The sequence below is a fragment of the Cyprinus carpio genome, chromosome A1 (genome assembly GCF_018340385.1).
Source record: "Cyprinus carpio isolate SPL01 chromosome A1, ASM1834038v1, whole genome shotgun sequence".
Classification (NCBI taxonomy): Eukaryota; Metazoa; Chordata; class Actinopteri; order Cypriniformes; family Cyprinidae; genus Cyprinus; species Cyprinus carpio.
In genome coordinates, this window is record NC_056572.1 from 26,967,223 (window position 1) to 26,991,020 (window position 23,798).

Consider the following 23,798-nt stretch of genomic DNA (forward strand, 5'->3'; position numbering starts at 1 on the left):
TAAAAATAAATAAATAAATAAGGCCAGGGATATGAATTGAGTTTTAGATTAAAACACTAAATGCAATGAACAACTTTAGGAAGAATCACTTGTAGGCTGATTTTTAGCATTGTAATTTTTAGCATTGTGAGACATATCATTTATTTATTTATCATGATACCATTAAAATGTCTTATGACACCAGCTGAAGTATCATGATACCATGGAGTATTCTGTTAATTCATCATTCAAACATATTGAACAAAATTTTCATAAATCCTTATATGTAAATGAAAGCAGACCATATTTTCCTCTGAATATTTTGTTAATGAGGATGAATAACTGACTATTGTTATCAATCAATTGCAATCACTAACTAAACTAAACTAAATCCATCTTAGCACTGCACAGTAGCACAGAAGCTGCATGAAGTGACATTTATTAATGCATTAACACTACCATTACAAATGCATAAATAATTGTATGAGGTTAAGGCTTTACATGTAGAACTCTGAATGTAGAAATAATAATTCTCTGAAAAACCACAGATTCATTCAGAAACAACACAAAATGCTGATGTGTGTTGCTTGGGGAAGTGCAACAGCTCTGCTGTGATTAGAACAATTTTCTTTGGCAAAATAGAGTGAAAACATCAATATTTACCATGTTGTGTCTAAAATGTGCCTTCGTTTACTGAACTGTTTTATAAAATCGCATTTGCAATTGTGGTGATATTCAGAAAAACAGCATGATCGTGTCATACTGCTGAACTATCATGTTACAAATATAAAAAGAATTAATATGGGAGCATTTTTCCCTTTATATCTTGAAATGTCCAACTCTGACTGGGGGGCAGTATTGCAGTTTTTTTTTTTTTTTTTTTTTCTCTGAATTGCTAAAAATCATTTCCTGAAACCATCACTTATTTTCTCAAAACCTTAAACACAAATCCAAACCTTCAAACTAAATTCACAGAACCCCTGACACATCTGTCAAAATCAAACAATCACTTCAAAACCATTTCACCTGTACTCAAAATTAAACAAGGCTTTCAAATCACACACACAGTAGTCAATAATATACACAAATATCTCATATATATGCATATGGATAAATTTACATAATATACATAATACGGAAAAAGTTCAAAGCATTTTTCAACTCTTCACCTTTCGTTATGGAAAAGAACCATCACAGAAATTCACAAATGTATAAATTGTAAGAAATAAAAAGTTATAAAGCTCAACAGAAACATTACGTAACTGTAAGAGTAAAGAAACAAACTACGCACTTGTTTCTAAGGAAGGTTAGGAATTACTAACTAATATCTGTATCCAAAATGAACAAATCGTTCAAGAATGACCCATCACTACAAGAATGAATGTAGCAGAAACACTGGTGAATGTGTGTGTGTATATATACCCTAAAGTCAGTCATGAACTATTGATGTACTGTATAAAACAACCTTCCACAATCTTTAGATTATTGCCTTAAACGGTAAGCCTTAGTCTCACAACTGTGTTTGCCAAACAGTAGTTTCCATTAGCAACCCCTGAAGACAGTCGGTTGGAGCCCATTTCCAGAGGCTGCTAAGGTGACCTTAAAGGGGAGAGCCAGGGCCTCGGTTACAACCACATTGTGATTTAATGGGGCTTTTAAACACAGGATGCAGACTCAAGTACACCCTCCCTTTTTATTGATGAAAAGATGCTACCAAATACAGGCTTTATGATCTCTAGGGCTGAGATGGGAAAATTACCATATTGATAGTGGCGATATTATGTTTTATGGCTATATATGGATACGGCTTCGGCAGCAGTTTGCATTTTGTGGACTTTTGCCGGTGCAGATGAGGTGGAGGTGGTATTTAGAGGTAGCAGAGGTGGATAGTGACTGTGCCCTTTACTTTAGAGACTAATAATCAGAAAGCCACTTCAACAACTCAGACCTGGCGGTTAATAATAAGTTCACAGATCCATCACCATTTATATCTCAGCATGCACTTCCTGTTCTTTGGCATTACATTTACATTTAGTTATTTTGCAGACACTTTTATCCAAAGTGACTTACAATTGGGGAATACATAAAGCAATTCTTCTTAAAGAGGCAAACAGACAAAGGAAGTGCTTGTAATACCAAGTTTTAGGCATTGTTCAAATAAGTACAAGCTAGAAAGGGAAGGAATAAATAAAGAGAAAGAAACAGGTTTTTTTATTATTATTATTTATTTAGGATGAAGTCAAGTAGCATCGAAAGAGATAATTTTTTAGCTGTCGCTTGAAAATTGTCAGGGATTCAGAATTTCGGATAGGGGTGGGAAGATCCTCCCTGTGGCATATCCACAGGCAGGGAATGATGTTTGCGTCAATTGTACTGTATGTGCTAATCTAGCAGCAGTACTGCCAGCTAACAGCAGCACAATTAGAGAGAGAAAGACACAGAGACAGCTTTCCTATAATAGCCTGTTGCCATGGAGATCAGCTCTTAAGTAAAATCAGTAGCAGCAGTCTTGGCCATCTCAATGACTCAGTGATATGTGGATATTTATTGGTTTGTTTGAAATCTGTCGGCGTCAAGTTTCCGGCTCTATTACAGTCTGCCCTCTTCTGTCTGATTGATGGCCTAAAACAAAGACTCATGTGAAATATTTGATTGGAAATCAACAGGCAGAACTTTCAGATGCCGAAAGGCTGGACCAAAGCCATTGTAAAACAATTTGTACAGATTACTTAGATCTTGTGTGTCTCATATTCCGAGTACATATTCCAATTATGATTCGATTTAGTTAAATACTTGAAACAACTTCCTTTCCAACACATCTGACTTTTGTAATGCTGTGCAGACTTGAGTCAAACAATATTAAGCAGGAAGTAATGTAGGCCAAGACCTGATTTGATTAAACAGGACTTGACTGGATTGTGAAAATCAGGCTCATATTTGTGGTTAATATTCCTCCACCTGCATGGCCTTCAGCAGTCTTTTTCTTTACAATAGCATTGATTTAAAAGCACTGATGAATCATACACAATGAGACCAGGTACATTTATTACACAAATAAACAAGATCAATTTTGTTTTCACGTTGTCCTTAAAAGAAGCTTATTGCATTGCTTGTAGTATTATTCAAGAAACAAAAACTCATCAGTGCTTGTGGGATAGGCATCCGTCATCACGCCTGGATCTTGGCCTTATCACAAGACTTCTCTATATGATTTCCGAGGACAGCAGTGCATACAAATAGCCAACATTCACAACAATCCAAAAAAAAAAAAAAGAATCTGCTGTATTTTCTTTTAAAATTATAACACTTTATATATGTATATACACATGAAATATGGGTATGATTAATGTGGTTCTGATTTTATTCAGCAAGAAAATCTTAAATTTATCATAAATGATAATAACACATTCACATTTTAACAAAAAATGTTTTATCAGCATATAAACCACCATAGACAATCCTGTAAGTCTTGTCTGCCTCAGCGGTCTAACAGTGCTTGTTAATGTCAAAATGACTGAGCTGGCCAATCAAATCAAAGTAGGCCAGGTTTACTGTTCACAGAAGCAGAGTGAATATTCCAGCATGAAGCGTCAGTTTAACGTTGCAAGAGATAAAAATGTTAAACGGCCGACAACTTGCAAACTACTAAATTTTTTTTTTCTCAAATAAAAGTCGAGAGAGAGACATGGAAGTTGTATGTGTGAATTACCTGTGTCTGTGCATCTCTCTCTACAAACAATGAAGCTGTGAGTTTAGATATTTCAAAAACAGCAATTTTACCTCCTTGTTGCTAAGGAAAAACAATGTAACGATGCGTTGACAGTAAGTTTCTTTGTTCCTGGATGTTTCTATGTGTACACAGCAATCTCTGTGTGCAAGTGATGTGTTTGTGTGCAGCAATGAAAGTAGTGCATTAATATAGAACGATAATTAAACTGAACCACCTATGCATTAAACGGTTTTAATACACACATGCCAGCCAATCAAAATAAAGTATTCAGCAAGACCATGGTATATAAATTGGTCCCCCCCTCCATAATGTTTAAGACATGGTTACACCCTTTTATATCAGTAAATCAGAATCAAAAGGATCATGTGACACTGAAGACTGAAGTAAAAACGCTGAAAATTCAACTTTGTCATCACAACATACATAATACAAAATTTCTTTGGCGATAAACCTATATGAAAATATAAATTCTCTAATCTTTATGACCACACATTCCTGAATAAAGACACATAAAACATACAATATGAACTAAAAAGACAAATGAAGTGAAATGCAAAAAGTCATTCTGAAAGGGTGCCATCAATTTGTCAGCGCAAACATAATTAGTCCAGATTGATTGCTGAGGAGTACACAAACTCATCTGTAAAAATGATTCAATCAGTTATGTAGCATACTGTATGTGTGTGTGAGTGTGAGTGTGTGTGTGTGTGTGTGTGTGTGTGTGTGTGTGTGTGTGTGTGTGTGTGTATGTATGTGTTTTAGAAGTGGGTGGGATTGCCACTTACTCCTCTCACATAATGTGACAGGTTGTTTTTCAAGGACGGTATAATGAGGGAGCATACAGGAGAGCGGTGCATTGAACGCAACCTACTTTTACACAGTGACTAAAGTGCTTTGGAGCGAGAGAACGGGAAAGAGGAAAAAACATGGATGAGAGAGCGAGCGCGAAAAGGACAGAAAGAGTGTGACAAACAAAGTTGGCTAGGCTGGTGACTAGTCTGTGCGGGTTATTAATGACTAGTGTCTATCTAGGGTTTCTCTAATTCAGGCTGGAATCCAGCAAACCACTGTCCTACATTCAATGTGTATGTGTGTGTGTGTGTGCGGACATACAGCAAGGTTAAGAGGGCCGGTGCTCCATCTGACTGATTCATACAAACACCACCTGCTCCATCGCAGTGCCACCAACACTTCCCCCTTTGATCAGCTATTAAAACGTTTCTGTCATCACTGCAATGCAACTGCCCACATCAGAAGTCTGTCTCATGTGTTTCTGTTGTGTGTTGGCGAGCCTTCTGTCCACCACAATGGTTTATATACACCACCCGCATGCATACGCTTGCTTGTGTTCAACTTTGTGTCCTCACAGTCTGTAGGGTAAAAGAGTTGTTCTAAAACTGAGAAAGTATGAGTAGACACATAATTGTGTAATTTTTTTTTTTTTTTTTTTTTTTGTCTGGACAAGGTAATCTCATAGATGCCACATCATTCACAGCTGTTTTCCTCTTCTCTCCCTTATCCCCTACCCCTCTTAGATTCAGTAAAGTTATAATTTGCCTTATTAAATGGACATTTTCCACCCTTTCTCTCACTTTTAGAATTAAATGGCATTTATTTTGTGCTGCTCCTTTTATAAAAGCCTGCATTACACTGTGAAAAGTTTCACAAAACAAACCACACTGAAATATGCTGCAGTAACAATTCAGGTTTATCTGAAACGGTTATGGACATTATTAAAAATAAACCTTTTCTGATATTGCAAACATTCAGAAAGATATGCAGATCAGTATTGCCATTGTAGACTCTTTTTTTTTTTTTTTTTTTCATTCCTTGAAAGTTTTCTGGAAGATACGTGTTTTTATAATACAGTAAAAAAACTCAATTCTAAAGGTCAAGTGAAATATGAATGTCAAGTGATATATTTATTCATTTGTTAATTAATCAATTCATTAAATTATTTATTTACTTGACCCATTAAACAGAAGAATGTTTTAATTTGTACTGCGGTTTGTTTGCTCAAAATGTAAGCAGTTAAACACTTAGTTATAAATTCAAACCTTTTTTTTCTCTCAAAAATTCCAAAACCTGATATGAGAGGTTCAAGGATGTGTTTGCAGCCTATGGGTTCCACAAGTCAAAACAAACACATGGGGAAGTAAGCATAACCCTACTCTGATAGAACTAGACAGTGGGAAAAAAAGCATTGATGTCAGCTGTCTAACAGACACAAACAGAGAAGCAAAGAGATTGTGAGAAAGCTTCACAATGCCATCCAGGAGTTGCAACTCACTCACAACAGGAGAGCACCATCTCTCCAACCACCCTGTGGTGTGGAATTTTTTTTTTTTTTTTTTTTTTTTTTCTGGTAATTCTGTCTAAAAGTCACAAACCGCAAAACAATAGCCAGGTCATTCTTACTATGCAGTACATTTTCATGCATAAAGATAAAATATTGAAAAAAATATATTAATAAATATATTGGAAAACTAAAATACAATAAATAAAAAGTTCATAAAAAAATAAATTAATAAATCAAAAGTCAGAAAAACTCCTCAAAATCACATTTAAAGGGGTCATATGATGCTGCTAAAAAGAACATTATTTTGTGTATTTGGTGTAATGCAATGTTTTTAAAAAAAAAACTTTTTTCCATATAATGTACATTATTGTTTCTCCTCTATGCCCCGCCTTTATGAAACGCGTCGATTTTTACAAAGCTCATCGTTCTGAAAAAGCGAGGTGTGCTCTGATTGGCCAGCTGTCCAGTGTGTTGTGATTGGCCAGATGCCTCAAGTGTGTGAAGGAAATGTTATGCCCCTTAGCATACTATGCCGTCTCCCAGGCCAGCAGCACGAGACTCAATCCAGCTGCTCTGCTCATGCACATCCCATGATCAGTTCTCTTTTAGTAGTTCAGTCTTATGTACTGTTAGGAGTAACTGATAACTTAGGATATTGGTTTATTTCGCGTCAGAGGGAGTGTAAGGCGCGTTTTAAAACTTAAGTACTTTGTGGATTAGTGCGTACTGGAGACACGAACCGTTTCAAATGATTCAGTTAGATTTGGTGAGCTAGTTTGACTGGTTCACTAAGAAGATCCAATTAAATAGAAAGATTCTTTTGCAATCTGGACATCACTAGACAAGACAAAACCAATAAAACTCATTACAAACAAGGTATTTGTTGCATCCAGTGGGGACATAATAACTGATTTTAATGACTTATACTGTCTTTTTACGCGTTGCGTAAACATAAAACCATGTCTGCATTTGTGATCGGAGAAACAACAAACAACAGGCCTAAACTACTGCACAAAACTCTCGCTTGAATCATCATTGGCAAATTATTTAAATATAAAAAAACGTACTTACAGGCTGTGTGTAAGAAGCGCCAGACTGTCCTTGCAAAGTTTGAACTGCCCAACTTTATAGAAACAGCCATTGTGCCACAGAGCAATGCAGGCTACTGGTTCAGGAAACAGTCCTTATCCTCCATAAAATGTGCTGCACACATCTGAATATTTAGGTTGAACTGTTCTGGAACAGTGTTGAAATACAACTACTGATTTCTAGTCGTGCCCTCTTTTGGAAGGCCAAACAAAGTAGTTTAGCTTTCACAACGAAACACACAGCAACTCCACAACATGGCAGCGGCGGCAACAGAGAGCATAAACGTTACGCCTTCTTTCTTTGCATGAACATCTGGGCGGCGTTATGCAAATCTTCCCACATAGTGACGTAGACATGTGGAGGCGTGTTAGAACGAGCCATTTTAGGGGGGTGTGGTTGACTCTTAACTTTTCTAAAGAATATCTCTTTGTATTTGAGTCTCTGCAACTTTACAGATCTTCTTTATGCACCAAGAGCTTGTAACACTCCAAAGAGAAAGGAAAAATTTAAATCGCATCATATGACCCCTTTAAATTAACAGTGACATTTATATGAGGAATGGTATTGTTTTCTTTTATTATTAACTACTGGTTTAAATTTCCATCTTTTGATATGCATTTTATGCATACACATTTTATCTCTTGCTTTTATTATTATTATTATTATTATTATTATTATTATTATTATTATCATCATCATTATTATTACTATTATTATTATCATCGTTAGTAGTAGTAGTAGTAAAATTGACAAAGGAACTGATTGATTCATAATATGCTGGCAAAAATAGCTAGAAATGACAGGAAATGTAAGCACAGTGTCGAAAGTGTTTTAGATTCATTTGGTGTTGTAAGGATGAGGAATGACCATACAAAGATCTCCACTGCATCAGTAATTCACAGATAAAAAGAGTTGCTCATTAATCTGTTCCACTGTGGTTCGTAAATCGTTGCTTCATCATTTTAAGATAAGAAGCAACAGAAGAAACAAGAAACTAGTTTGCCAGAAAGTAGTACACAAGTAACACTGAGCACTATAATAAGTGAAATATGGGAAATTATGAAATTTCATATACTGTGTGTGTATGTGTGTACATAAAAGGCAGATGATGAAAACAGTGTAAGTTATTTCCCATCAGAGATTTTACTTCTCAATGTTCAGGGATTTATTTATTAAAATATCTATTTCATTAATTTATTTATTTATTTCTAAACAAGACAGAGTCAGCACAGAAGGATGTAGCAAGAATTCTTCATTCATAAAACATTTTATTAACTTTCACTCCAAATGGCAAGCTGATGGTAATCAACGAGTGTTGCTTAAGAAAAAAAAAATTAAAAAACTTAAGTCACGCAAATCAACCTCCAATCACAGAGACAGAGACAAAAGCTGACTTTTAAAATGGGTTTTAAAGGGCACAAAGGCTCATGGGAGCCTCTGGAAAACAGCTCGTTTGAATAGGAGAGAGAAAGAGCAGAGGAGAGAGCCTCTGGGGAATAGCCCCTTTTGTTATTCCATTTGGTGCTTATTGCAGGCACAGGGTCTGAGTGACAGTCTGAAACCACAGTGAAGGGGAGAGAGGAGTGAGTCTTATCCTTCACGGAGCCGATGCTTTAATTTGACTAGAAAAGACCAATTCATGAACAAATCATTTGTTCGAGCCAAATCTTTTTAGTGAATCAGTTGTAATGGTTCACAAAACCAAAACAACATATTCATGAATCGTTCTTGAGGCAACAACTCAGCAACTTATTGAACCAAGAACAGGTTTGTAAGGAAACCAAATAAATAAACTAATAAGTGATCTCAACATAGAGAATTCATAGAATTTTACTAAATGTACAGTCAACCAAAAAAATGAAAAATTAACACAGAAGACAATCTGAAGAATAATTAAACAATTTCGGTTCCCACTGACTTCCATTGTAAGGACAAAAACACAAGTAAAACAAACGATGGGAACCGGAACTGTCTGGTTACACACATTCTTTAAAATATCTTATTTTGTGTTCAGCAAATGAAAGAAATACAGTTGTGGTCAAAAGTTTACATACACTTTGCAGTATCTGAAAAATGTTAATTATTTTACCAAAATAAGAGGAATCATACAAAATGCATGTTATTTGTTATTTAGTACTGACCCTGAATAAGATATTTCACATAAAAGACATTTTACATATAGTCCACAAGAAAAAATAATAGTTGGATTGTTTACATACACTTGATTCTTTATACAGTGTTGTTACCTTGTAGTTGTTCATGAGTCCCTTGTTTGCATTTTGAATGATCCCTGTTGACCACAACTGCACAGGTTTAGAACAAATGAAGGGGAGTAAAGAATTATCATTTGGAGAACTATCACTTAAGGCGTTGAAAAGTGAATTTAGCGAAATAAAACATACTGGAAATATTATTACAATTTGATGACATGATAAATTTGTCAACACACATACAAAACCATTTTAATAAATAGCATTAGGCAGACAAGAGATGTAGATGAAACTGTATTGTTCATTGCAAATGCAAATTATATTAGAATCATTCACTTTGTTGCAGAATAAGCTACAATATACCAAAACTATAATAATGATACTGTTATTTAATCCCAAATTGGAACATAACTGCAGCTCTAAATGGATTTCATAGTGATAAACATAACCAGGCATGAAATCCTTTATTCTAAGTTGATATAAAAACATTTGGTGCTTCACTAAAAAACATTTGGGGCTTAAGATCTGAAAGCACACACCTTTATTGCTTTGGGAGAAAATTTACATTTATTCATTCTGCAGATGCTTTTATCCAAAGCAACAAATGAAAAGTAGTACAACATTAGCAATTAGCCATGTGTGCCTGGGGAGGCCCAGAACAAACATCTGAAGAGCCATATATATATCATGATAAAGTATATTTGCATAAATGTTTCAATGCACAGAAGCACTACAATTGTCCTTGCGCTATAATCCCAATCTTGGAAAACAAGGCCATTAAGCATGATTCCAGACCCATTTACATTTGTTTGTTTATTTATTTATTATTTTATGTTATTTATTTATTTTTATTCATTTAAATGAGGAGATATATGATTGTGCAAATCGCTGATTGCTCTGCCATACTTTGAAGGAGGATGTGACCTTGCTACATACACGGTGCATAGAAAAACTATTCCAGCAGACAGTTCCGGGAGGTCGAACCATCTGGACAAAATGGCCCAAATTAATTTGAGTTTCAATAATCACAGGTTTCGTAAGGACATAACAGCAAACTGGCTATAAAGTCTAACACCTGGGGGTGGACACTGTTTTAGTTGTTACTATAAGAAATAAAAGAAGATTTCAAAGTACTGCTGAGGACTGCAGTTCTCAAGAACAGTGGTGCAATCGGGGTCCTTAAAGGTCATCCGTGTGCATGCTTTTCAAGTGTGTCTTTGAACTACATTGTTATAAGACACAATGGAGACTTTAAAGGCTTCTTCTTGTGCATAAAAGATTGATACAGTGTGTTTTCATTGCCCATAGTGTTAGCCTGTCTTCCGTTCGGATCAGCGTTAAGCAGTGAGGTCATGTCTTAAAAGCATATAGGATATGCAGTATGTGTAAGTCAGGTCTGACTTAACGTGAAGCCACAACGAGGTGACAGCTGACAACTGAGCTTAACCTTAGATACTAACTAAGCTGAGCTGATCTGGATATTACTTTAAAGAGACCACTTTCAACCTCAAACAAGGGGAATTTCTGTGACAGACGGTTGTGAATGAGAAGACTGCAGGCACCATTGCCCATAAGGGTCAGCCTGTAGACACTAAATCAAAGAGACAGTCCATGATTGATCAGGCTCCTGAGAGCTAGCTGTGCTCCAAGTCAATGAGAAAGACCAGATGGAGACGACATGATTTTGATACAGTGAACGGAACTAAAAACAGGGGCCAGTCGTATAAACTTATTAAGACTGAGGGTAATCAGTCTTGCTTTTCAGATTCAAATGAGACCAGTCACAAGACTAAAACTAGACTAAGCAGTTTATGCAACTGGCCACTGATATACACTTAAAGAAATCAAAAAATTGGAAATTCTGTCATTATTTACTGACCTTCGTTTGCTTATTTATTTATTTATTCATTTATTTATTTTTGTTATTTATTAATTTACTTATTTAATATTTTCATTGATTTGCTTACATATTTGTATTTTTATCATATTTATTTATTTATGCACATATTTACTTATGTATTTATTTAATTATGCATTTACTTGTACTTATTTACTTACGTAGTTGTTTACTTATTTAGTTTCCTATTTGTGTGTTTAATAATTCATTTATGTGTTTATTTACTTATGTATTTGTTTATTTTCTTTTTGCTATGAGGGTGAGAAAGCAAGGTCCTTTTTTTGTGGGGGGGGGGGTGCTTGCATTAAAAACTCAAAAGGTGGTTCTGGCCCTCAACCCACCTCCTGGTTTCATTTTCAATTTTGTGTCTGTGCTGCTCTGTTATAGACTGAATGAAACACAGTCTTCCATCTGACTGCTTCCTTGATCAATTCTGAGCTGTTAGCCACACCTGTAATCCTGCTGCCTGCAAAAACTATACACTGACCAATCCGCTCTCTCTCTATTGCTCTACGGTGAGTGAACAAATGACTTAGCTGGCTTCAAATAGTCACGTCTCTCTCTTCTTCTTGGATGACTTTGTGCAAAAAGGTCACATCTCAAAACCAATATCACTCTACAAGAACAGTCTCTGTAACACTGATTCATTCATTTACATGAATTAAAGACCATGGACCATTGAAAATGCTGTGAAGGTAATTTACCTTGTGCAGCTGCAAATACAATTAAGTGGCCTCTTGGTGCTATTTGCCCACTGAATATTCTAAACTGTCTGATTGTAAAACAGTATATTTAGCTTTCTATCCATTTTAAAGCAAAGCATTTAACAAATTATTTTTTACGTTTGCAACAAACATGAAAAGACTGCATTTTATCAAAGTTTTTATACGGTACAAATAGTAATATTGTGGAAAATATTGTGAAATATTATACATTTTTTGTTCTATTTTATTCTTTTTTATTTTCAATTTATTTGTGTAATGGCAAAGCAGAATTTTTAACATTATTACTCCATTCTTCAGTGTCACATGATTCACACGTACACGGGTATTTTTATAAACAATTTTTCCTTCTTCCGTTTTTAAAAAAAATCTCTGTCCACATGAAAACGCAAACAAATGCTATGATGCCCTCTCAAGAGCATGCCAAACCAACAGGTGGTGATATAATCTCAACTCTAAAGCCATGTTGGCCAATCAGAAGGCTGAAAAAGTTTCCAGTAGGCAGAGATAACAGTGTAGGCTCGGACGTCAAAAGAAAAATCTCTGGTTTCGCTGTCTACACAAAAACACTGCAACCAGAGTTTTTGAAAATCTTCACCCTGGCAGGCGTTTTCAAAAATGTTCGGTTTTGCATGTGGACGAATGTCCAAACCCCATAGAAAAAGCTGTGGTTTTAAAAATAACTGCATTCGTGTGGACAGGGCCTAATATTCTGACATCTTAATAATGCAGCTTTTATTTGAAGTAATGTAGAAATGGTATGTAATATTTTTATAGCCTTGATGAATAAAAACATTAATTTCTTTCCAATAAATAAATAAATAAAAATTACTGACCGAAACTATATAATGGTCATGCATTTATATAACTGAGAAAGAAAGATCTAAAACAGTTTGTTAGCAAATGCAACTTAATATGCAGAAATACAATTAAAATCATCTATGTATGGTGGAAGAGTCTGAATATTTTTTGAGGCCACCTGTATATACTGTAGTCAAATTCAGTTAAAAATGGCCCTGCTAAGGTAGAACACATGTTGTTTCCCAAACCCACAGAGCAGCAGCTGGTTTCTGGTAATGTTCCTAACCTCCAGCGGACAGAATTGAGATCGTGAATACCCTTCAGCAGCACAGATATCTAAGTCACATGTGCTCACACACTAAGTGCCCCATTTATCACTCCAACAGCCCCAGAGTGCAACGAGAGCCAAGCAACGCAACACTGTAAAACCTGGATTCTACACCTCTCACATTTCTCCATGTGAGTATCTGGGTTTTACATTTTGCACAAGACTTTGCAGAATTTGTTATATAAAATCTCTGATATGAAGGGGGAAATATAGACTGAAATACTGTTTGCAAACAGTCACAGTTAGATAGTGTGACATAATGCTATGGGCAGCGGCATTTATTTCATCAGTGTAGAAGTGTCAGAAAGGGGTCACATGTTCTGACCCTACACTAATGTCATTGTCAGAGTTGTGCAACATTCCAAATTTTATCGAAAATGCTAGCAAAAATAATGCAGAACTTAAAGTCAATTCAAAGAAGCAGAATTTAATTTAATGAATTAGAAAAAAAATATAATCAGATACACTATATAAGGCACTTAAATATATAAAACTTTAAAAATGGTAAATATACTGTAAATAATAAAGTCATGAAGAAAAATTATTGGAGTACAATTTTACAATAAAATACTATTTCAGCATTTCTCCTGCAAAATTTCAGGTAACGTACTGTGTTTTTGATGGTTTGTTTTTACTAGCAATTTCTAAGTGAAAATTGTTTCTCCACATTTATATGGCCCTTCTTAATTGTTTTTATAATAGAATAGAATAGAATAGAATAGAATAGAATAGAATAGAATAGAATATAACAATGTTTTGTATTTATTTAGCTCCTTTTCAATAATTATTGAATTTTAAAACTTACATATCAATGTCATAATTTCACCTGTAACTTTTTTGAGCAGCCCACAGGATAAACTCTAAGGAGATGAGACCCTGGTCTTCACTGAGTAGCAAGCAGCTGGGTTGAGACCAGTTGAGAGAGCAGACAAATTGAGTTATCTGGTTTGATCAGACAGTGGAGTTGAGACTAGAGGCCTGCTTTGATGTAACATCTGGGTAATGCACAAAACAATGAGTCAGGCCTGCCTGCTGATGTTTATGACAAACACAAAAGGACTAGGCCTTGGGTACAGCCATCTGCTCATGTATAGCCGTATATGTGTGTACATATGAGTGTGTTTCTGACGGGCAAGTTTGCTATTACGATTCTCCTGCCTGCAGCCGGATGGAGAGGAAGCCGGTTACTCGCCGCCGTTCAGTCATAACATATTAAGGCTTTGTGCTAAAAAGACAGTGAGTCAGCTCTCAAGGCACAGTTTTAGGCCTCTGCTGTACAACCTAACCGCCTGTGTCGTCATCTCACTTCCCGTAAGGCTATGCATTACTGGGACAGTTATGAGTTTGGAGGCTTCTACAGTGACCTATAAAAGTGCATAACAGTGCCTTAGAGCAGGGGTCTTCAAAAATGGGGGCCCACGACCCCTAGGGGCCCCACAGTGATACTTCATGGCATCTGCAAATTATTATTTTATTTAAAACTAATATTCATGGGGGGGGAATGAAATATGCATTACACAAAAATATCTAATTTAACAAAGTTATGCTACATTTAATTGAACCTCTGACATTTAAATCCATTTACTGTAGTAAAGGCAACACTCAGTTGCTTGAACTAAAAAAAAAAAGATTCAAGAACGTAAAGAAAGTAAGAAAGATTTACATTTAGTAAAAGCAAAACTTAGGAAGGAAGTAAGGATAATTTATATCTTTCATAAGTCTTGACCAATACATAAATACATACAAACATTTTATTTTCTTTTGCACAAATTACACAGCTACAAATTTAACTGTTAAAAACAATTTCCTGGACAACAGCAGTTTATGGTGGTTTATAGTGATTATATGATTGGTTTATAATTTTTAGTTCGCACTGATGTTTCTAGGCCATTTTCTCAGTTCTGACAAAAATTCAGTTAGCCAATTAGATGATGCTTTTTTGTTGGATTGATTTTAATGAATACAATATGCAAAAACAATGTTCAGAGTATCAAAGAACTTTCCAAGCATACAAAGACAAGATAACAAATGCAATATGTAGTAACAATGGTGCACTGGTTAAATGGGGCAAGTGGCCAGAAACTCCAAGGACATCAGCTCTGTTATATAGCTTATATAAATATAGGTGACCTGGTAAAGTAATCAAAGAAGTCTCTGCAACATAATTAATAAAAGACACATGCACTGCAATTTATGGAACCAACAAACTATAAAGTGTATGAGGTTAAAATCACAGATGCGGAGTCAAAATTGTGAGAAAAGGGGCCAGGGCACCCATGCAAGAGCAACTTATTTCTTGCTTGTCACTTTTCATTAGGCAGCACAACAGAGAGAGCTGACTGAAGTGTTGCATCAAATTTGCAGGCCGGTAATTCTAGGCCACCAGTAGGCTGTGTAAATATTTCAAAGGGGGCTCCCCCAAGCACTGTGAGGTAATCAGTGCAGAGGATGAAGATGTGAAGAAGTGTCAGGAGGGGGTCACTTGCGCTGACCCTACGCTGAGGTCACTGCAGGTTGTATAGCACTCAAAATTGAGAATGATGAGAATGAGAAGTTAACACCAGAAAATAGTCTTTAATATTCCAACACACAGGGTAGCCAGGAAAAACACACACACACACACACACACACACACACACACACACACACACACACACACACACACAGAGCGTGGACGTTTAATACCGGACCAGGGAGAATGGAACAGGCTAGAACTCAAATAAGGGCAGATGAAGAGGGGCAGACAGGTGAGGAGGATGAACTAATAATGAGACACACCTGAAAACAATGAACACACAAGGGGTACAGGAACCGGAAAAAAACAAATATGGACATGTCTCATACAAGGGACAACACACACAGACAGTCCATATTTTGACAATTATATTACATTATATTGTATTATATTATATTATAAAATTGTATTAAATGGCGTAGAAAAAAAAAAATAACTCATAGATAAACCGTATTCAAATAAGACAACAAACTCTGATTATGTTAATGAGTAAAGATACTTTGAAATGCTGGTACAAAGGCAGTGGCTGACTGGGGACAAGAATTCAGTAAACATTCAATCAATCCTTTGGAGAACACTGGAGTCTGTTTGTGTGTGGGTTTTGGAAAAGCTCAGTACAGCTTTGTGCCTTTGAGCTCTAAACACAGGGCAATATGGCCATCCATACTCACTAATGACTGAATCTATGAAAAACAGGGATGGCACAACTACCAATGCTTTGGTACAAAGTCAACACTAAAAGTGAGGTGAAAAAAAAAGGAAAATGCAGCCACGTATGTCTTGAAAAAATAACAACTGAACATGAATTTGAAGAAAAGTGTATAACAGTATACAGCTGTTTTTCTAATTAGTTTCTCAGTAAACTCTGAAACAGTATTGCTGTATTATCTAAAAAGAATGCAATGAAGTCTACCAATTAAGATTTGCATTTATTCATTCAGCAGACACTTTTATCTAAAGCAACTTACAACTGAGCAGCTTTATTTCAAGCATAACTTGCACAGTTTGTATCTTTGTTCTGTTATTTTTTGTTATATTGCTTGTAATGTTCTCTTAATCTTTTATTACTGACTGTTTATTATTATTATTTTTTTTAATAACTTGAAAAACATAAAACAATGTTTGCTTATATGTAGTTTAAGTCCACATGGAATCTTTACATTTAATGTATTATATTTATATAAACATTTCAAATAAACAGTGTGTTCAACATATGCATTTTCCTTTGGTTTCAAAAATATAGACTATTGAAACTAATCTAGTGAAAACTCTAACTGAGGAGTTTATGGGCCAGATTTACTAACAGTTTGTGTCAGTGCAAACCATCTTTTGGCGTTACAAAAGTACTTTAGCTATGAAAAGGTGTGGATACAGTAATCTTTTTGGCTGACCTCATTGCATATGCATTTGTAGGAGTGTCCCTTTCAGACGTTATGTGAGGGGAGTATTTAAATTCATCAAGAATCATGATTTATTATGGGTTGCAGTAGTCACTTTACTGGTATTTGCGCTATGATTTACCGCCCCAGAAAAGCATGTCTTAACCCATTTTGCACTTGACATGGCTGCGATTATTGCTGCCAGGAGGAGGCACTGCAGAGAACTGAGAGTGTGTGGTATAAGGAAGAGAATTTTTTTCCACTTGTATTAATTTATTTGGAATGCCAGAGGATTAGCATTGGCTCTGCTTATTTGTGACCTTATGCTAATTTGCGCTGCTCTTGGTAGATTGCGTTGGTCATTATGGAAATGAGATGTTGCGTCTGTGTTCTTTAATTTGCACATTGTCAGGAGATCATCCGCAGAATTTTCCCTTCCCATCAGTGCTTTTCTGGAATTGTGCTCTCGAGCTAATTTTCCTTGTTTAGTAAACATGGCCCTTAGTTTCATTTTGTATTCTTTCTGCCCGCAATTTTGTTCTGTAACAACACAGTTTCCCTGTTGTAAACCAATTTAAATCGGACTTACAGTTGATTGGTTGACTGACTGACTGGCCAGCACAATGGAAAATTTAAGAAAATGATATTTAATAAATATTTAATATATATTTGTGAAATGATCAACAACCATGCTAGTCATTTCAAACCCATGAGTTCTGTAAAAATCGTCCAGATAATTTTCAAATTAGTCTTCAAAATAGTCTGCCCATCAATGTGTTGAAAGCTTCTGCAGTGTGGGAATTCCTCTCTAAACCAGCCTCTTTTAAAATCCTCTCCATGTAGCTGAAATGTGGTTTTATTTCCTTATTCTAACCGATTTGCTTACACGACTGCGATTATTTCCACAAGCTATCAGCTTTGTCGGTACTCTGGAGTCTCCTGGCGTTCCGGCACTTTCATGTCCCACATCGCCGCTTCTCTTTTCCCTAATACGTCTCCTCATTTCAAACACTGGAATGCAATCACCTAGTCTCCCTCAGTGGACACACAAATCAGCCAAAGCCTCTTCATCTCGCATCTTATCAAAACAGTTCTCGCTTGACAAACGGCAGTATGGAATATATTATGAAAGCGTTACCCTCATAAAATATGCGGTGCTGCAGCTTACACGCAATAATAAAGGAATAAAGAATCTCTCTATAGTGGAAAATATGCTAATTAGCCAAACAAAACATTCATCAAGAACTGTGCTCATCGGGCGGCAGTAAGAGTGCTTCGTTATTGATAGACTATCTCATTAACCTGTTCTTGGCAGAGTTTGGAAATCGATGAGGCGTCGATCTCATATCCATATTTGGCCTGACGAACATATGGCGAAATGTTTTGTTCTTGTGAGAGTGGTGGAGCAGCTTCATTAATCATTGCTTCTTCTAATGGGCCAGCAGAGGGCACTCGTGGCTTCTTAATGAGGCTGGAGCCCGTCCCGGCCTCTCTCTGGCACTGGCCTGTTTGGATGTCTTTTCGTGAGCCGAAAGTTAAAGGAACAGAACCCACAACCTCCCAGTGTCAAGGGAGCCTGTTCCGAGCACAGGGCTGCTAAAGCATGGCACCCACTGGCCACGGAAGCAGATGGGCACCACAGGGAAAGGTGTAGCAGCAAATCTGTCAACATACTACAAACATGGTGGGTAATTAATGTGGCAGAAAGGAAAGTCAGGCCCTTCCTCCAACAACACGGCCCATATTGGGTTAAGCTCGGACTGAGGAGCAAATAGAGCCATAACTGGCCTGACATTGAAGAAAACTGTACTATTATAAGATGTGATGCAGTTGAAGGATATGGGAAGGTGCTCCTAAATGTTAACAATATTAAGGATGAAATAATTGAAAATAACTAAGGGATAAAATTCATGCTGTGTCTGATTTCACAGATATAGGTCAGAAAATGAAAAGATTAAGTTAAAAAAGACAGAATCGAAAAATGCAGTCTGTGGTAGGGATCAAAAAGACAGAGAATATGAACTGAATGTGAAAGCCTCTCTAACATAGCGTTCTGGTAACTCATTATAGGACTTCATCCATTATTTACCAGAACACCAGTGCGCTTTCCAGAGGAACCGGATTGGGAGCCTAATTTGGCGGTTCCTTGGGGGATTCGTACATTAGTAAAGACAGTTGGCCATTTACCTGAATAATTTAATATACAGTTACAAATCACTTTATTACATAGGAAAAGAAAATCTTAATTGTATGAATGATTTTGTTCAAAACAGGACAAAATAGTTCCCTTAAAGAAAACAATATATTATTAGAAAAGCCAGGTACATTCAGCAGCATGTATATTTGTCTCAGCTACAAAGAAAACATAAACCATAGTAAACAAATAACAAAGAATACATATATCTACTTAACAACATATCTACAAAATTATAAATCTACTCTTTATGTATGTATGTATGTATGTATGTATGTATGTATTTATTTATTTATTTATTTATTTATTTATTTATTTATTTATTTAAAGGTCTTTATCAACCTTCTTAATGACTACACCATCAATTATTCACAACCAGTTACCTGGTTTCCTCACACAACAGCCAATTAAATAACAATACAGTCATCATACAATGTTGAAAATAATAATAAGAATTAATAATAATAATAAATACATACTATAATAATAAATATTCAACTAAATTAATCAATTATGGGTAGAACATGAGTCTATACGCCATTTCAAATTGACCCCTGATTTTTAAAAGTCTACCTTTGTAGGTAGCAGACAAAAAAAAAAAAGTCAATATGTGACTATATTGCTTAGTGTCCTGTGTTTAAATACTTCAAAAAGAGCCAATAGTGGATTTATTCAGAGAGGTGACACAATCTGTCAGTTTGTTGTTGGTGTAAGAATTGAAAAGGCTATAGACAGGCCCATGGACAGATTATTAACAGGCTGCTAGGCCCCGTTTAGTGGTCTTCTGTTACCTATAAAGCTGGCTTTAAGGAGGTATAAATCCCAGCAGTGCTAAAGGCTCTTTCTCGGGATCAAGACCATGTGCCTGTATGTTGGAAAAAAAGCACTCAGGGGTAAGGGATACGTGTGGGAACGAGAGGAAATGGCCACAACCACGGTGCCAGGTTTTTGTGCCCTGGCTACAGTTACTGTAGCATCTTGACCCTGCAGTCTGGTGCCCTCTTAAAAAGGCCAAAGCAAAGGTTTGAGGTTTTGCTCCTGTTAGCCCCTGCTGGTGGATGCCGTAACTACACCATCTGGCAGCAAAAAGCATTTTTCTCCATTTAGAGTGCTTTGGAAATCTCCATGTTGAAATAATTTTAGCATGCAACATTTAGATTACATAAATATTTGCCTTTACAAATTTAGCAGTTCCCAAATTCCTTTTGGATGCATCTTAAAAGCATGAAATGGACTGTAATTTTCTTACCAGTGCCAATGAGATGCATGGGAATGATAACATGCAGTATATTTCTCCAGGTATTATAGACTTCCTTGAGTCAAATGATGTCTCTCTTTAAAAGAGTATAAACATAAAAAAAAAAAAAAAAAAAAAAAAAAAAATCCTAATGCAGTCTGGTATCCAAAAAAAGGCCAAAACAAAGGTTTAAGGTTTTGCTCCTGTAAGCCCTGTAAACATTTTTTCAATTTTCAGCCACACAAAAAAATCATTACTGAAATAACTTTTCTAAGCAAAACTGAAATATTACATTAATATTATTCATAAAGCTTCTAAATAACATTGATAAAATATTTCACTACATTACAACGGGCTATTTACCATTTTGGATCCATCTTAAAGCATGAAATAATTTTTCCCATCAGTGACAATGAGATAAATGGGAATAATAATGGATATCTTTGAAACAGTATAAATATTAAACAAAAAGGGCCAGATGGCTGTAGTTTAGCAAGAAATGGCATCATCCAAGTAAGTTCATATCTGTTGGCTAACCTCTGCGTGCTATTAAACAACACCTCTGTCCTGAAAAACCATCCTCTGTCCTGTAGTGGGACAAGCTCAGGTCCTTTTTACTCATGTTGCTCAGAGGAGGGCATGCTTTTTGTCTGTTAGCAGGAGATAAGGTCAAGTGGGACCTTTAAAGCCAGCTGAAAAGCACATGTCTGGTTCTTAATGCCCAGGCATTACGCATCTGTGGGGCAAAGTGTGAGAAAAAGACAGATGATGGGGACCTGGCAGATCTGGGAAATCATGCTCAGTTCCAACGCAATAAGTGGGACATTAGGCTGTCATTTTGGCTCAAACAGAGTGCCCATTCTGGCTCGGTTTGTGCACATCTGCAGCGTGGAGAGCATTTGTGCATGAACAGAGGAGCTAATGGAGTCACTGAAAGGTTCGAATGCCCTCTTATGACACCATATTCTCTGCAGCAACAGGACTGATGTGATGATCGTTCACCCAGCCAGAAAGCCAAACGAGTCTCTGGGCTCAAGCGCAGGGGGCCCTGCAGGTGTTGACGCAACCCAGCGGGAGTCTCGCTCACCTGTGTGGCCTCTGCGACAGCTGCTGCAGAAAAAAAAATGGTCCACTGGAGCACCCCATCAACACTATATTCGCTTGAGTGTGTGTTTTCCTGTGTTTATTTTTCAGAAGCGACTAACTTGCCTGCTGGGGGTTGGAGTAATTACCAGTCCGGCTTACCCTAGTCATTAGAATTTATTTATTATCCATCAGAAGAGGGAGAATATAATTAGAAATCACAGGGATACAAACATGCAATTACCATTCAAACGCATGTCTCCTCGGCAGAGGCCAGAGAAGCCTTATTAATAATTCAGAACAGCTTCCTCTAAGACGACTGACAAGCTGTGTCTGCTCAGCTCCTAATGAGGATTAAGAGCAGTAAGACACTAGGATGTGACTCCCATTACAAGGAATGACCAGTCGACTGGTCCATAATGCAAATTGGTACAAATACAAGCTACAGAAGTGCAAGAAACAAATCCAGCATCTGAATCAGATGATAACAGATATTTATTCCATTGTAATCTGAAATTCTTCTTTCCAAGTAACAGAACATTTGCATAGCTGCTATGTTTATAATCGTCTTATTATTCTGGCAAGCTCCACCCACTGTGAAATCGCATTGGTCTAATGAGAACTTCAAATATGTTCTGATTGGCTGCTCACCCAGCTTTTTTGCTTTCATTGTGGACATGCACTACAATTTAAAACTTTGGAATAATTATGCTGTTTTGAAAGAAGTTTTATGATTACAAAGGCTCCTTCTTATTTAATGAAAATTCAGTAAAAAAAAAAAAACAGTAATATTATGGCATATTATTACAATTTAAAAAAACTGTTTTCTATTTTAATATATTTGAAAATGTGATATATTTTTGTGATGACAAAGCTGAATTTTCAGAAACCATTACTCCAGTCTTCAGTGACACATGATTCTTCAGAAATCATTTGGTCCTACTTCATATTAACTGTCCCTGATACCTGTGTACTTACAGTACATAGTAACTACTGTACATGTGTAAGTAGTATGTAACCCCAGTGTAAGTACACATTAGTACATAATATCTACAACTGTTATATTTCTTTAACTAAACACATGTAACAACCCTCAGGATGGTTTGTGTAAGTACAAATGTGTAACAAGTACTTGTGTAACATGAATTATAATAATTTTGTAACAACATGTATACGAGTAATTGGAACCACAGGTGGAAATGGGATCTAGGGGGTGGAGATGGGTAGGTTTAGGGATATGTAAAGAGGGAGGAGTTGGATCTCGAGTTGGAATTGTTGCACCACTGTAATACCAGTCTGTAATACCAAGCACAAAAGATTATCATCATAAATAAATAAATAATCTTACCAACACAAAATTACATGTGTTTAGATTAACATGACTGAGTACATTATAAAAGAAAGGTAATAACATGTCTATGATCCCTTAGTGACTTAAAGACCCAACTCCATGATATCAGTAATACTGTGTTCAATAACTGCATTCCTGAATGATGGTGTGATAAAAAGATTCATCACAGTAATTGAAAACTCTGAGGGAAGACTGAGATTATCTGAATTTGAATAGACTGCTCAATCCAATCTCTCAATGACCTGCACAATGACCACACAAAATGAACAAAAAATTTGCAACTCCTACACCTGTTGCTCATTGACTAAGCAAAACAGTTGCAGAATCTCTCCAAAAACTCTCCACTTGTGAGTGATATTTTATAAATTATTTCTTAACTGCATGAAAACTGAGGTTATGGTGAAACTAGAATCTGCCTTGATCTTTTGAAATAAAAAAACCTTTTAGATCCTACTTTAAAAATACAATTTATTGAAATTAAGATGTAAAGGCATGTTAAAAAAAATTGCTGCTGAATTATCCACTAACCTACTTTATAAGTATATAGTATTATAGTATTTATAGTATTTTGTCATATTTTACATTTGTTATTTTTCTTTCTAATGAAGTTGTCTATATTTAGCAGATTGTGTTTAACACAAGAGTGATGATTCAGCCAACACTCAGAGTTTTTAGTATCGGATCGGATCAGTTCTGAAAAAATGGTATCAGATAATCCCTAGCCATAGATGCTGGGAAATGAATAAATATATAAATGAATACATAAATGAATATATATATATATATATATATATATATATATATATATATATGTATACATATATATATATATATATATATGTATATATATATATATATATATATATATATATATATATATATATATATATAAACTGTCAGGAGATGGGCCCGCAGTTTTATATCAGAAACAATTTCTGGTTGTCAGTTATTTTGCACGTTTGGTTTGCTGACATCAAGGCTGGA

At 35.9% G+C, this 23,798-nt stretch overlaps 1 protein-coding gene across 3 annotated transcripts in view; it reads right to left on the minus strand.

Annotated features, from left to right (window-relative positions):
* The window catches only part of ctnna2 (catenin (cadherin-associated protein), alpha 2), a 371,145-nt gene that overhangs the window by 249,046 nt on the left and 98,301 nt on the right, over nucleotides 1-23,798 (minus strand). The window lies entirely within an intron of this gene.